Here is a 15,014-nt window from a genome sequence, read left to right as displayed (position 1 = left end):
CGCGCTGCTCAAAAAACGTTACAGGCTGCGTTCCTCCCGCCCGGCGGTCAGTCGTTCCACGACTGATCAGTCGGGCGGAGGGTGCAACGAAGCATCATCAGTCACAATCCGCTGCTCATACAAGTCTATGGGAACAACAGAATCTGCTAAACGGATTCCGTTGTTTACCAGAGCAGCGGATTGTGACTGATACATTTTAGCGGAAGTGTGAACTTAGCCTTACCACTTAGGGGCAATGATCACAGACGCATCCTGCTCAGTAGAGAATCATGGTGGATCTTTGTACTCAAAACAAAGTCACCCCAGGTCTTAATATAAGACAAGATTTAATTTATCTTTATGAAGTGTAATATCTTATGTTTGTTTGTTTATTAATGATTATGTATATTCAGGTGATGCATTTTTTTATTTAATTGTATTTTTGGCGATGATGTCAGTCTTCAGTAACCGGTTTCTCATTGAATTCCTTGTCCGATGGACAGGACAGGATATGAGGTAAAATGCCGAGCACATGTGTAGTCTGAAACATGTCTGCTATATACATTTGAGATATATTTTAAAGTTGTTTACCTGTTTTCATTTTTCCTGGTGATGTTTTAATGGTATTACAATAAAGATTTCTATTTTACGGAGTTTTGTACACTGAATTTTTCAAGTTGATTTCCCTCATATTTCTGGTGTGCACATATATACCTTCTGAACTGTTCATACTGCAAGGACTGGTGAGCTGACTTATTTTTACTTCTTTTTATCAAGGCACAGGATTGTTCCCCTTACATTGTAGCACGGTACTTCCAAATCGGGCAAGAAATCTAGATCAGCCCACGGTAGTTTTCCCCTTTCAAACTGGGCAGGGGTGTCAGCCTCCATGGGGCTAAGGGCCCCTCATGAAACCTCCAGTACTCAGGGATAGAGGATAGAGGCTCTCTATCTGGCCATCATTTCCCTGAAAGCTGACACAACTCCTGGCTTGAAGCTACTCTACTGTCCCTGAGGTTTCATGAGGGTGTGGCGCCCTGGACTAGCCAGGTCGTCACAGGTACTGCAACACACACCCCCACCCCGAGACAGGCACATCAGCCAGACACAAAATCCTTGTTGCCTCCCTCCAGGGGCTGATGTCCACACCAGGTGGGGTGAAGCCAGGCGGTTGGCCCCACCCACTGAGGAGTTCACAGTCCTGGAGGTGGGAAAAGGAAGGCAGTTCAGTGAGGGAAGTGCAAGTGAGAGGAGTGAAGTGGTAGTGGAGGAGCAAACTGACCGTGTCAGGGTGTGTGGCCCGGGCACTAAGAGCAAGGTTGGTAGACGGAGGTGGCCATCTGCAGGAGAGGCGAATCAACGCGGAACCGTAGGACCGGGGACGGGCGGTGACCCGCCGGTACCAAACCGGGGAGCGAAGTGAAGCCAGCACACACAGGCAGGGCCTGCGGACCCCGACCAGGCTTGGAGTCGCCATTAGAGGTGAAATCCATCAGTGACTGGAACCCGACCCGATTGAAGGCAACCGTCCGACCAGTAGAAGGAAATACAGCTACCGCCACAGCTAGAGTTCCAAGGGCCAGAGCCTGCGGGCAAAAGGGCTCCTCCGGCACATATATACGCTGGGGAGCGGGTTACTGGTGGGAACCCATCGGGACCAAACATACACAAAGGTGCAGGGAAAGGCAGCCACCACCAACCGTCCGGGAGAAGCCACAGCAGCCGGCTGCGGGACCCGTCCATCCAGCCGTTTGGTTTACCAGAGACTTTGCTTACATTTGTGGCTGAGTGAGTACAACCGTGCCATCCGGCACCACGCTGCGCAGTCCAGGCGATGCCGCACCTTGCCAACCCTGCCTCCCCGTCACCTCACCGGGCCCCGGGACCACCAACCCCTACCCACGGAGGGGGAGAACAACATCCCAGCTGCTCCCTGCCATCGCTCCCGGGATCCCCGTCACCAGCAGCAGTGGTGCCCAACCTCACCACAACCCGTGGGTGGCGTCACGGACCAAACCCCCAATTCAAACTACCCCCCTTTTCACTCACGGGCGAGGAGCGCCGCTCGAGTCCCCGGATCCGGCCCACCGCTCGAGCCACCGAGCAGCCATCGCAGCAGCGCCAGACCCGAGCATTAGCGAGCGCAGCGCAGCGGCGTCCTCCCCGCCCGCGACAACTTGGCATCACAAACAGGATCTTACCGTTCTACTGGCTGGTAGAAGTGTGCCTTGTGCCCCGCCAGCGGTGTCCGGCCGAAAAATTTCAGAGTCTGCCATCTTGGGCGCAAAGATTTTCCCGCTCGAGTGTCTTCTCGAGCAGTAAAGGCGCGAAAGCTGAAGCTCCGCACCTGAAGAGGAGGTGCCGAGAAAAGACCAAGGGGGGAAGGATGACGTCCGGACGCATGTAAACCGAGGCCATAAAAGCAGGGACGCCAGGACTCTGCCGCCATTTGGTTCCTGGAAGATACCACTGCCAGCATGCACCGTCCGTCCGGTAACCCCTCAGTCCCCGAGCCTGCGCCCGGCACCACAGCGTGGGTGGAGGTCCGGACCATCCAACTGAGCAGCCATCAGCAGGTGCAAGTGCAGCTCCTCCTGGAGGAGTGGGAGGCCAACATGGCGGATGTGGTGGCGGCCATATGGAGACGCGAGGTGGAGGAAGACTTGGAGGAGCGGGTAAGTGACCCACGCCCCTGTGTCCCTACAGGATCGGTCGCTGCGGCTGAAAGGCCCGGTCTGCGCCCGCTCACCCTGCTGCCTCCCCTGCTACCCATGTTGGCTGCTGCCGCCCTGCCACTAGGCCCGCTACCCCTACAATCGGTAGCAGAACCCTGCCTGTCCGCCCGAGCAGACCAGCCTGCAGAAGAAGTCCGCAGACGACCCGAACCGCTTCCTTGGAAGCTCCCGAGGGCAGCGCCAGTCTGCAAAGACACACCGGTGGCATCGGAAGTGACCGCACCCAGTACCGTCAAGGCTCCGGTTATCCGTTCCGTGCAGGAGGAGGCAGAGACTCAGCAGGTGAGGACCCCTGTACCCCTTCCCCACGCCTTGGCTGAGGCTGCGCTGGGTCGCCGCTGTGAAGCAGCACCCCAGGCCATGACACCGCGGGACCTTCCACAGCGGACGCCAGTAGTGGGCAGTGTAAAGGAGATCCTGCGGGGCCCGACCCGTGCGCAGGGGCAGACAGACGCCCCTTACTGGGACAGGGAACTGAGCCAGCTGGGCCGGGAAATCGCGGAGAGGGAGAAGCGGAAGGCTGAGATGATAGCCCGCACGATCCAGGAGAAGGAGAACCTCCGCAGAGCCAACTTCCGGGTACGGGGCCCGATATACGAGGGTCAGGTGCAAAGATTTGACCCCCGCCGGGGGTATGGATTTATTTTCGAGCCGGGCCTGGAAGCCGAGGTATTTGAGGCCCGTCGGGATGTCAACGTCCACCTACCAGAGGGCCACCCGGCCCTAACTTGCTCCCAGGCAATCTGGTGACGTACACGCGGCACTGTGGAGAGAGGGGCTGGTTTGCCCTTGATGCCAAGCTGAGAGGAGGCCAGGAGGCCCAAGAACCGGACCAGTCCCCTCCTCCGGCCTGCGGTGTGGATTTGAAGTAAGGCAGCGGTCCCTATGTTGCACCGTTGTCCCCGTCGGGACCACCAGTACCGTTATAAGTAAATAAATGATAAGACTAATCAAACCGAGAGAATGACCTGATTGACACCGTGATTGATCCGGCCGTTGCCGGCAAGTTGTCCCCATAGGGACCCTTTGCTACAGTTGGCATGAGGAACTCTTCATGGACATGCCTGAGAAATTGCAGGGCACCCACGAACTGGTGGGTTTGTAAATAAGTTTGGGGCATGTTTTCCGTTGCCACCTCCGGAGAGGCTGATTTGGAGGATGGGCCTGGAGGAAAGTGTTGGCCCAGGCCTGCCACTACCGAAACCGGTGGCGATCCTCCGGGGGTCAGGGGTCCCCCATGGACGTGGGGTCCCCTGAAGTGACAGCCGGGTGCGAGGCATCGTACCCGTTCCCACTCGGGCAGCCTGGATCTGGACTGGGGTCAAGGGGTGCTGCCCACTTCTTAGGGGTAGCATCAGAGCTAGGTTGCTTGGGTGGGAGAGCGGAAGCCGTACGTCCGTTAATAATAAAAATATACATAAATTTGTTTTGCAACGTTTAAGTGACTTACCTCCCGTAAGGGAAGATTTGAAATGCATAAATTGTTGTTTATATCTTTACAGTTAAAAAGAAAAATAAAACCGGTGATGAACGGGCAGCCCGCGGACGGTCTGCATTTAACCAAGGGGGAATGTGGCGCCCTGGACTAGCCAGGTGTTGTGAATGTTAGTTATGTTTTGGCTGCTGGGAGGCTCCCTCTGGTGGCCAGGAATGGTTTGGACTTGGACCAGGTGTGTTGTGCAGTGGGTGTTTCCTTTGCTAACTCTCTGCTTATTTAAATCCTGGTCTGATTGCAGGCTGTTGCCGGATGTCAGTTGTTCTTTGTATCTCTAGCCTGCTTAATCCTGCTCTACACCACATCTTCCCCAGATAAGTGCTTGCTCTTTATTTATTGTCTGGTTCTTTTGTTTATCTGGGTTTGTCATTTGCTGTGGTTGGTTTCAGTTTATTTGCTTGCAGGGATTTACCCCCTTAGTGGATTGTTGAGGAACTCCCTGCAGTTCTGTGTGGAGTATAGCTCCTTTGGGTCCATGTGTTTGTGGCTTGTTGAATTTGTTATGATTCTTGTTTTCTGTTCATTGGTATGACAAGGGCACCTGGTATAGGACGGAGTTCAGATCGTGCGATCTGAGGGCCTTTTTGTACTATCAGGAAGTTGGTATTTTGCAGGGTTTTTCTCTGGCCACCATCAGTCCCTTTCCTGTCCTTTCCTATTTTAGTCAGCGGGGGCCTCACCTTTTGCTAATCCTGTCATCTATCTGTGTATTGTGTTTTTCCTATATCACCTCAGTCTTTGAATGTGGGGGGCTAGCTATTCTTGTCTATTTTCTGAGGCAGAGAGTTATTCATCTTTCCTACCTTTAGGATAGTTAGTTCTCCGGCTGGGTTCGCGGTGCACAGGATGTTAGTTCACCCGGTTAGTAAGGGGATGGCGGCCAGATTAGTTGCCAATGCTCTTGTCACCTTTTGCCAATGATTTGTGGTGGTCTTCCATGGTTCCGGATCATAACAGCCAGGTCGTCACAGGTACTGCAACACACACCCCCACCCCGAGACAGGCACATCAGCCAGACACAAAATCCTTGTTGCCTCCCTCCAGGGGCTGATGTCCACACCAGGTGGGGTGGAGCCAGGCGGTTGGCCCCACCCACTGAGGAGTTCACAGTCCTGGAGGCGGGAAAAGGAAGGCAGTTCAGTGAGGGAAGTGCAAGTGAGAGGAGTGAAGTGATAGTGGAGGAGCAAACTGACTGTGTCCGGGTGTGTGGCCCAGGCACTAAGAGCAAGGTTAGCAGACGGTGGTGGCCGTCTGCAGGAGAGGCGAATCAACGCGGAACCGTAGGACCGGGGACGGGCAATGGCCCGCCGGTACCAAACTGGGGAGCGAAGTGAAGCCAGCACACACAGGCAGGGCCTGCAGACCCCGACCAGGCTTGGAGTCGCCATTAGAGGTCAAATACGTCAGTGACCGGAATCCCAGGGGTTTCCTAACAGCCAAGACCCGATTGAAGGCAACCGGCCGACCAGTAGAAGGAAATACAGCTACCGCCACAGCTAAAGTTCCAAGGGCCAGAGCCTGCGGGCAAAAGGGCTCCTCCGGCACATATATACGCTGGGGAGCGGGTTACCGGTGGGAACCCATCGGGACCGAACATACACAAAGGTGCAGGGAAAGCCAGCCACCACCAACCGTCCGGGAGAAGCCACAGCAGCCGGCTGCGGGACCCGTCCATCCAGCCGTTTGGTTTACCAGAGACTTTGCTTACATTTGTGGCTGAGTGAGTACAACCGTGCCATCCGGCACCACGCTGCGCAGTCCAGGCAATGCCGCATCTTGTCAACCCTGCCTCCCCGTCCCCTCGCCGGGCCCCGGGACCACCAACCCCTACCCACGGAGGAGGAGAACAACATCCCAGCTGCTCCCTACCATCGCTCCCGGGATCCCTGTCACCAGCAGCGGTGGTGCCCAACCTCACCACAACCTGTGGGTGGCGTCACGGACCAAACCCCCAACCCAAACTACCCCCCTTTTCACTCACGGGCGAGGAGCGCCGCTCGAGTCCCCGGATCCTGCCCATCGCTCGAGCCACCGAGCAGCCATCGCAGCAGTGCCGGACCTGAGCGTTAGCGAGCACAGCGCAGCGGCGTCCTCCCCGCCCGCGACAAGGGACTATTAGCAAATTATTCTTTCTATGAGATGAAACATTTTTTAAAAACAAACAGGGAAATGTTTTACCTTAGAAAAAGAATCAGTTATGATCCCATGCTGTAATGTCTTCATACTCTCTTTTGTGTCCTTCCCTGCCCAGGAGATGTCCCTGTACAGACCATGTCCCTGTACAGTCAGACACGGCCATTACACAGTACATATCATGGACACAGATATAAGATTATCTCAACTCAGGAACATTTTTTTAAACACATCTAATTGTGAAACTTATTGTTATTATAAAATGTATTGATTAAAATCTACTTAAAAATTAACCTTGTTTGTGGGTAAATCCTTTTAAAGGGAACCTGTCACCAGATTGGGTGACTATAAGTTGTGGCCATCACCACTGCTCTCTTATATACAGCATTTCAGAATACTGTATATAAGAGCCCAGGCTGCTCTGCTCTGTAGAACATAAAAAACACTTTTGTAATACTCACTTAAGGGGTGGTCCAGTCCAATGGGTGTCACTGATCTCCTTTCTGGAGCCTCCTCTCTCTGGTCTGGTGACTCTCTGAGGTCCTCCTTCTTCTGAGACCTGTGTGGATGAGTCATCCCATGTCATGCACACTGGCCGGCATTGAGGTCCTGCGCAGGTGCACTTTGATCTGCCCTTCTCAGGACAAATCAAAGTATTGTAGTGCGCAAGCACGAACGGTCTTTGACATTACCTTGTGCCTGTGCATTACAGTACTTTGATCTGCCCTCAGCAGGGCAGATCAAAGTGCGCCTGCACAGGACTACAATGTCAGTTTGTGTAGATGTCGTAGACGCGTCATCCACACTGGGCTGGGAAGGAGGATGGAGATCGCAGCAGAGAGAGGTGCCGGACGGGAGAGAGAAGAGGCACCGGACCTAGGGCAGTGACACCCATTGGACCAGACCGTCCCCTAGGTGTGTATTATAAAAGTGGTTTTTACATTATACAATGCGGCCTGGGCTATTATATGCTTTTAGTATGCTGTATATAAGAGCTCAGTGGTGGTGGCCGCAGCTTATAGTCTCCAAATCTGGTGACAGGTTCCCTTTAAGGACAAGCAGTGTTTGTGTCTGAGAAGGTGAGCAAACTAATGGACACCTAATATTTGCCTAAAAAATATGCCTACATTTAAGCAATTTACTATTTATCTCTATTCACTAGCATTCTGAAATAATTTTGTTTAAGCACCAAAATGCATTGTCCTGCCTTCAGTCTTTAACTAACGAGAAAATCAATATGACAATGCCTATCACTTTACACAATTCTGAAAAACGTGTGTAATTTCTAACCTTCTAAAAAAATTAATGCATATCTGATTATTATGATTTTGTATATCTCAGACAAGCATAAAAAGTTAAATAGCTTTTTTGCCTGTTTTACGTTTGCATTTCTTGGATAGACGCGATCGATTGGGCAGAAGTTTGGATATATAGACGTGTGATGATTTTTACTAAACTATTTTGGGTTCAAATTACATTTTTTACTCATGTCAAACTTTTAATCAATGAATTAGATTGTAAATTGCATCTAGTTGCTTGTTAACAAAATGTGTAGTTTGCTTATCAATGTACTCAGCTACAAGGACATTTTTACTTTATAGCATGCTTCAACTCCACAATAAAGTATTTCAGGCTATAGTTATAACTTAAAGATAAAGAACAGATGTGACGTATTTTAATATAATGTGGTATTAGGATGAACGCAATTGTGCAATACATGCAGTAATGCATTGGAATAATCCCAATGAGGCAAGGAATTTTAGCCACTTTGTGTAATAGTTGCTTTAGGAAAAGGACTGGAAGACAACTGAATTCATATCTCATTTACCCTATGGATGGGATTTTTAAATTGATTCAGTGTCAAGTTAGGCACTAGGATCTGATGTAATATAAGAAGATAATGTGATATCACTGGAATTGCTCTCTAGAGTTTTTACATTTGAGAGTGGAAAATACGTATTGGCAAATCAATGCCCTGGCAGTGTTTTCTGCATTTAAAATTGTATAACCTCAGCCACCGGTTTGTATGTAATATGTTTACCTTTGGTTAGCAGGAAGACTTCATTTCACATTTTTCATCTAGTTTACTAAGGCCTGCTGCTTTCAATGTTTTCAGTGCTCTGTTTTCCAGAATATGCTGCCTGGAACATATTGTCTAATACATTTATGCAGAAAATTTGTTAGAAACCAGAAATGTACTGTAATGGATTGATTTTACACCTGATGTGTCTATTATAGGATTACTTAGTTTGACAGTGATTCAGCTTATTTGGGACATTTGGAATCTGTAACATTTTTCAAAACTTTTTCAAGAGTAATTAAAAAAAACAAAAACCTTTGCACTTCTCAAGCTTTTAATGTTTCTGCTCTTAATAGAGATATAAATAATGATAAGCAACTATACTCGGCACTTTTTTATTCCTGGGATGCTCCTCACCTCATGAGATTTGAGTCTCCTCCCAGCATGTTTAGCGTCTAATTTTCAGCCAATAAACATGTCGGGATTGCTTGCCAAACACAGTAATGCCATAGCCATCTTTACTACTGGCATTACTGTGACAGGCTGGCCGGATCGCTTCATGGTGATTATATAAGACCCACTGATGCTATATTAGGTGAATTTCATCTGGAGTGAGACTAGGGACAGCTGCTGCTGCATAAGGGACAGTATTAGTGCGTGGTGGGACCTGATTGACGATTAAACCAACAGCCCTTTTCAGGATAAATCACAAGACCACTAGAAGCTGAATATGGTGCAGAGAGATAAATATGTGGAGGAGCTCCACTGTTTAGGCACCTCAGTGGCTCTCCAAATGCGACATGGGATACTATATATATATATATATATATATATATTAATATGCTATATTTTCCAAACAATTCTGCACTCAAAAGAGATTTTCCCTTCCAAACCCTATCATGTACCTAAACAGTTGATTTCGATCACATATCAGGTATCACCATACTCAGTAGAAATTGAAGAATACTTTTTATGTTGCATTTTTTCTGATTACCATAATACAAAAGCTATATGGTTGAAGTAACAATTTTGTGGTAAAAATACATTTTTTTATTTTCACAGATCAACGTTATAAACTTCTGTGATGACCCCTTGGAATCAAAATGCTCACCAAACATCAAGATAAATTCATTGAGGGGTATAGTTTCCAAAATCGGGTCACTTGTGGGGGAGCTTTACTGTTTATGTACCTCAGGGGATCTCCAAATGTGACATAGCGTCTGCTAATGATTACAGCTAATTTTGCTTTAAAAAATTCAAATAGCACTCCTTCCCTTTAGAGCCCTACCATGCATCCAAACAGCAAGGCGGGCTTTACACATTGCGACATCGCTAGCAATAAGCTAGCGATGTCCAGCGCGATAGCACCCGCCCCTGTCGCACATGCGATATGTGGTGATTGCTGCCGTAGCGAACATTATCGCTACAGCAGCTTCACCCGCACATACCTGCTTGGCGAAGTCGCTGTGACCGCTGAACAATGCCTCCTTCAAGGGGGAGGTGCGTTCGGCGTCACAGCGACGTCACTGCGACGTCACTAATCGGCCGGCCAATAGAAGCGGAGGGGCGGAGATGAGCGGGACATAACATCCCGCCCACCTTCTCCCTTCCGCATTGCCGTCGGGACGCAGGTATGGAGATGTTTGTCGAACCTGCGGGTTTACACAGATCAGCGATATTGTACGCTTCTGTGCTCATTCATCATCGCACCTAGGATTTACACGTTGCGATGTCGCTACCGGCGCTGGATGTGCGTCACTAATGATGTGATCCCGACGATATATCTGTAGCGATGTCGCAACATGTAAAGCCCCCCTAAGAGTTAAAAAAAATCCACGTTTGTCCAAAAAAAGTGGCTCACTTTTTGTGCCATATTCCGAAATCTGCAGTGTTCTCATTTTTCAGGATCTGGGGCACAGTGATAGCTTATTTTTTGTGTCTCGATCTGACGTTTTTAAATGGTACCATTTTTGTGCAGATGCTACGTTTTGATCACTTGTTATTGCATTTTGTGCAAAATTTGCAGCGACTAAAAGACGTAATTTTGGAATTTGGAATTGTAATGCCACTATGCTGTTTACTGTTCAGGCTAATTGATTTTAGATTTTGATAGATCGGGCATTTCTGAATGCGGCAATACCAAATATGTGTATGATTTATATTTTTTTAACCCTTTAATTTTGAATAGGGTGAATGGGAGATGATTTTAACTTTTAGGTATTTTTATCTTTTTATTGTTTAAAACTTTTATTTAACTAGTCCCCTTAGGGGGCTAGAAGTAGTCTGACTGTTTGTGCATTTCTGTAGATCACAGCTGCACAGCTCTGATCTGCAGAAGTGCTGCTGTCCTCTGCACATGGTGCTGTGCCGGCAGTAAGAGGAAGTGACTCATGATAGCTACAGGAGTCATCACATGACTCTCTGCTACCATGGCAACCATCAGCTCCACGTGATCCCATCACGTGACTTCCGATGGTGGTGGGTGAGTGAGTGCTTTCCATGGCCAGCATTTATATTGCGCTGTCACATTTTAACAGTGCGATCTAAAGGTGTAGCATTTGCAGGTGGATCGCGGATACACTGGGAGGCACACATGTCAGCTGTTCAAATCAGCTGATATGTGCGGGGATCACCGCAGGCTCACCGTGGCAGCAGGCGGTGATTTCCCTGACACAATCAATGACGTGCCCAGTATGTCATGTGTCGTGAGGAGGTTACATAAATAATTTAAAAAAACAACATGTCGTTCCCCCCATTTTTGATACTCAGCCAAGATAAAGCCGACAGCTAGGGGCTGGTATTCTCAGGCTGATGATGACAATGGTTAGGCTCCACAGCCTAAAAATAGCAGGCAACAGCCTCCCAGAACTGTTGCATCCATTAGATGCGACAATTCCAATGCTTTGTCTGGCTCATTCCAATTTCCCTGCTGTGGTTACAATCGTAGTAATTAGAGATGAGCCACCCCCCTAGTGTTCGAGTTCGGTTCAGCTCGTCGATCGGAGGACAAGTTCGTTGAATGTTTGATGAACGTTCGACGAACCAATTCGAACCTCACTGAAAACAATGGGAGGCAAACACAAACACATAAAAACACATTATACATGTACACATACAGTTAATAAACATTACCATTACACTTACAGGTCCCTGCGACGCGTCCTGCACTCTGTCTCCCGCCACTTTTCCTTCCGATAATCGCTGCATCCTCCCGGTAACCAGTACTGATGATAGAACCTTCCGTGACGTCGTCATAGCCATGTGACCAGTCACGTGTCTATTATCTCATAGGCTACAGACTGGTCACATGGCTATACGTCATGCTAGGTCCTATCAGTGAATCTCTCCGGTACGCGGTGCTCATTCCAGCATTGGCCCTTCACAGCCTAAAAATAGCAGGCCGCAGGCGCCGCAGAAGTGGCGCATCCCCTAGATGCGCCAAATCTGGCGCTTCACCCCAGCTCATCCCGTGCCTTGGTGCAGTGGCAAATGGGGTAATAAATGGGGTTGGTACTAGCTGTAAGGTCACCTGATGTCAAGCCCAGCAGTTTGTGATGTCATGGCGTCTAGCAGATACCCGACATCACAAATTGTCAGTACTAACAAAAAAAATAGACAAAAAAAAAAAAATATTTGAAAAAACACTCCCCAAAACATTCCCTCTTTCACCAATTTATTGTAAGGAAAAAAAAATAAGGGGGTCCCACGACGGCTCTGGACCATCTAGAATATGGGGGGACACGCTCAGGGAACGTATCCCCCATTTTCTAGGAGTGCAGACCCTCCATGTGAGGAGTGTGGGTGCAATGAATCTGCACCCACTCTCCCCGGGTCCACAGCAGCAGAGTCCATGTTGTAACTGTTGCTACCAAAGCTGCAATGCCCTGCTCATGAGGTAAGGGCATGCCTAATCAGGAGAACTATTCTACATTTCCAAATATTGGTATTTGCTGATATTATTACTATTCCACCTACTATATATTGGGGATAGGATCTTGGAGATGGAATACCCCTTTAAGTCCAGTTATCCTGCTGAATGAATACTAAACAACAGAGCTCGCTATTTAGACATGTTATTTTGCGGCGTATGACGGACTCTCATGTTTGGTATTCGTTCAGCAGGGCAACAGAAATAGCAAATACCTCCATTTGGAAATTTAGTATAGCTCTCCTAATTATCTATGTTTCTTACCTCATGAGCAGGACATTGCAGTAGCTTACGTATGCATGGTTACCACCATTCATAGAGACAGTGGGTTTCTCTTGGTTATAACTGTTGCTACCAAAGTTGCAATGCCCTGCTCATGAGGTAAGGGCATGCCTAATCAGGAGAACTATACTACACTTCCAAAAAAAGGTATTTACTAATATTATTGCTATTACACCTACTATATATTGGTGATAGGATCTTAGAGATGGAATACTCCTTTAAGTCCAGTTTTCCAGCTGAATGAATACTAAAGAACAGAGCTTGCTATTTAGACATGTTTTCTTGTGGCGTATAACGAACTGTCATGTTTGGTAGTCGTTCAGCAGGGCAACTATAAAAGCAAATACCTCCATTTGGAAATGTAGTATAGCTCTCCTGACTATGTTCCTTACCTCATGAGCAGGGCATTGCAGTAGCTTACAGATGCATGGTTAACACCACTCACTGTGACTGAAGATAGGAAGCTGAGCTGACAGCCGCTCTGTGCATGTGGCAGTGTCTATTGTGAAGGAGGGGGCCGCGGGGGATCAACGCTGCACAGGTACCGTTGGACACTGGGGAACACCGATGGGGTTATAGAAGGGTGACCTGGCATGGCCTGGGGAGGAGTTTCCTGTCTCATGTGTCATGGCACATGCGACAGAAATCAGAGGAGTAGAATGAATGTGGCTGGTGCGCTGCTGTGCACGCGGCCATCTTGGATTTCTGAGAGGGGGGAGGGGGGGCACTTTGGCGACACCGGGGGACTGGAGGGGACCGGGGAGGAAATTTATCTCCCATCTGAGATAAATAGTTTTTTACCGGCGCTGTCATTTACTGTAACGTGATCATCGGTATACAGTGTATACTGGTGATCACGTGAGCGGGGACCGGAAAAACCGGCCTGAATCATGATCTCCAGGGTCTCAGCTACCCCCCTGAAACCCTGGAGATTTTCTGACGCTGGGGGGCGCTATTCACTTATTTCTGATTGCTGTTTATAAACGGCAGATCAGAATAAGGCTACATTCACACGACCGATCCGTTTTTGCGGTCCGCAAAAAACGGTCCGTTTTTTTCACGGATGCATCCGTGTGGCATCCATTTCCCTTCTGTTCCGTATATGGTCCGTATGTCATCTGTTTGTCATCCGTGTGCCTTCCGGTTTTTTTTGTGTACCGCAAAAAAGCTGAAGGAGGGAAAATACATAAATTTACCCAGGATCCATAGCTTCAACCTACATGAGGTGGTCACATGTTCACTCCAGTGCCATTTTCTACTGCTTTTCACAGTGTAGAGCGCTCTGGTGATTTTCCTGTGCTTGTACACTTCATATCAGTCTTTTCTGACATTATAATGGCAGAAAGACACATAATGTCCCACTCCTGCATTTTGTAATTTTGCACCCTTTGATGCCTTTCATGCAGCACTAAGGGGTGCTTAGCCTTGTATTTAGCCAAAAAAATAAATAAATTTTAAAAAAAAATGACGTGGGATTCCCCTTATTTTTGATAGCCAGCTAGGGTAAAGCAGACGGCTGCAGCCTGCAGACCACAGCTGGCAGCTTCACCTTGGCTGGTAATCCAAAATAGAGGGCACCCTACACTGTTATTTTAAATTAAATAAATAATTTAAAAATAAACAACACGTGGGGGTCCTCCCAAAATTGGATCACCAGCCAAGGTAAAGCTGACAGCTGGGGTCTGATATTCTCAGACTAGGGAGGTCCATGGTTATTGGACTCTCCCCAGCCTAAAAATAGCAGGCCGCAGCCGCCTCAGAAGTGGCGCATCCATTAGATGCGCCAATCCTGGTGCTTCGCCGCAGCTCATGGTGGCAAACGGGGTAATATATGGGGTTAATACCAGATGTGTAATGTCACCTGGCATCAAGCCCTGGGGTTCATGATGTCAGGCGTCTATCAGATACCCGACATCACCAACGCAGCCAGTAATAAAAAAAAAATAGACGGCAAACACATTTTTATGGGAGGGAAGGGGGAAAGCTCATGCATAGTGGACGCACAACCAGTTATAATAGTAACAATGACTAAGGTCCGTATAATTCACATAAATACAATTTTAATTAGGTCCAAAAAGGCACACACACACAAGTGTACATTAAAAACAATTAAAATGTGCAAGGATAGCACAGGTGCAAACACATTCCCCCTGTGTACAGATGGAAAATGTATTACCACACATGAAATACAAGGTAATATACGCAATTTCCAAAAATAGTGGTTATCTATGCCTCCAAGGTTTCTCAGTAGAATTGATCTAGCCCACAGGGTTTATAATATAATAATGGCAAAAAAAACACATACCCCAAGAATCACATGTGATATAATGTTAGACCGCAAGCGCATAGATGCGCATGAATGCTAAAAAAAAGGAGGGAGAGGGTGGTTTTTTTGGCTATGCCAAAGTGTAAGTATAATACCCAATCGTGGAACATAAGTCG

The sequence above is a fragment of the Anomaloglossus baeobatrachus genome, chromosome 4, assembly GCF_048569485.1.
Source record: "Anomaloglossus baeobatrachus isolate aAnoBae1 chromosome 4, aAnoBae1.hap1, whole genome shotgun sequence".
NCBI lineage: Eukaryota > Metazoa > Chordata > Amphibia > Anura > Aromobatidae > Anomaloglossus > Anomaloglossus baeobatrachus.
This window is presented reverse-complemented; position numbering follows the sequence as displayed.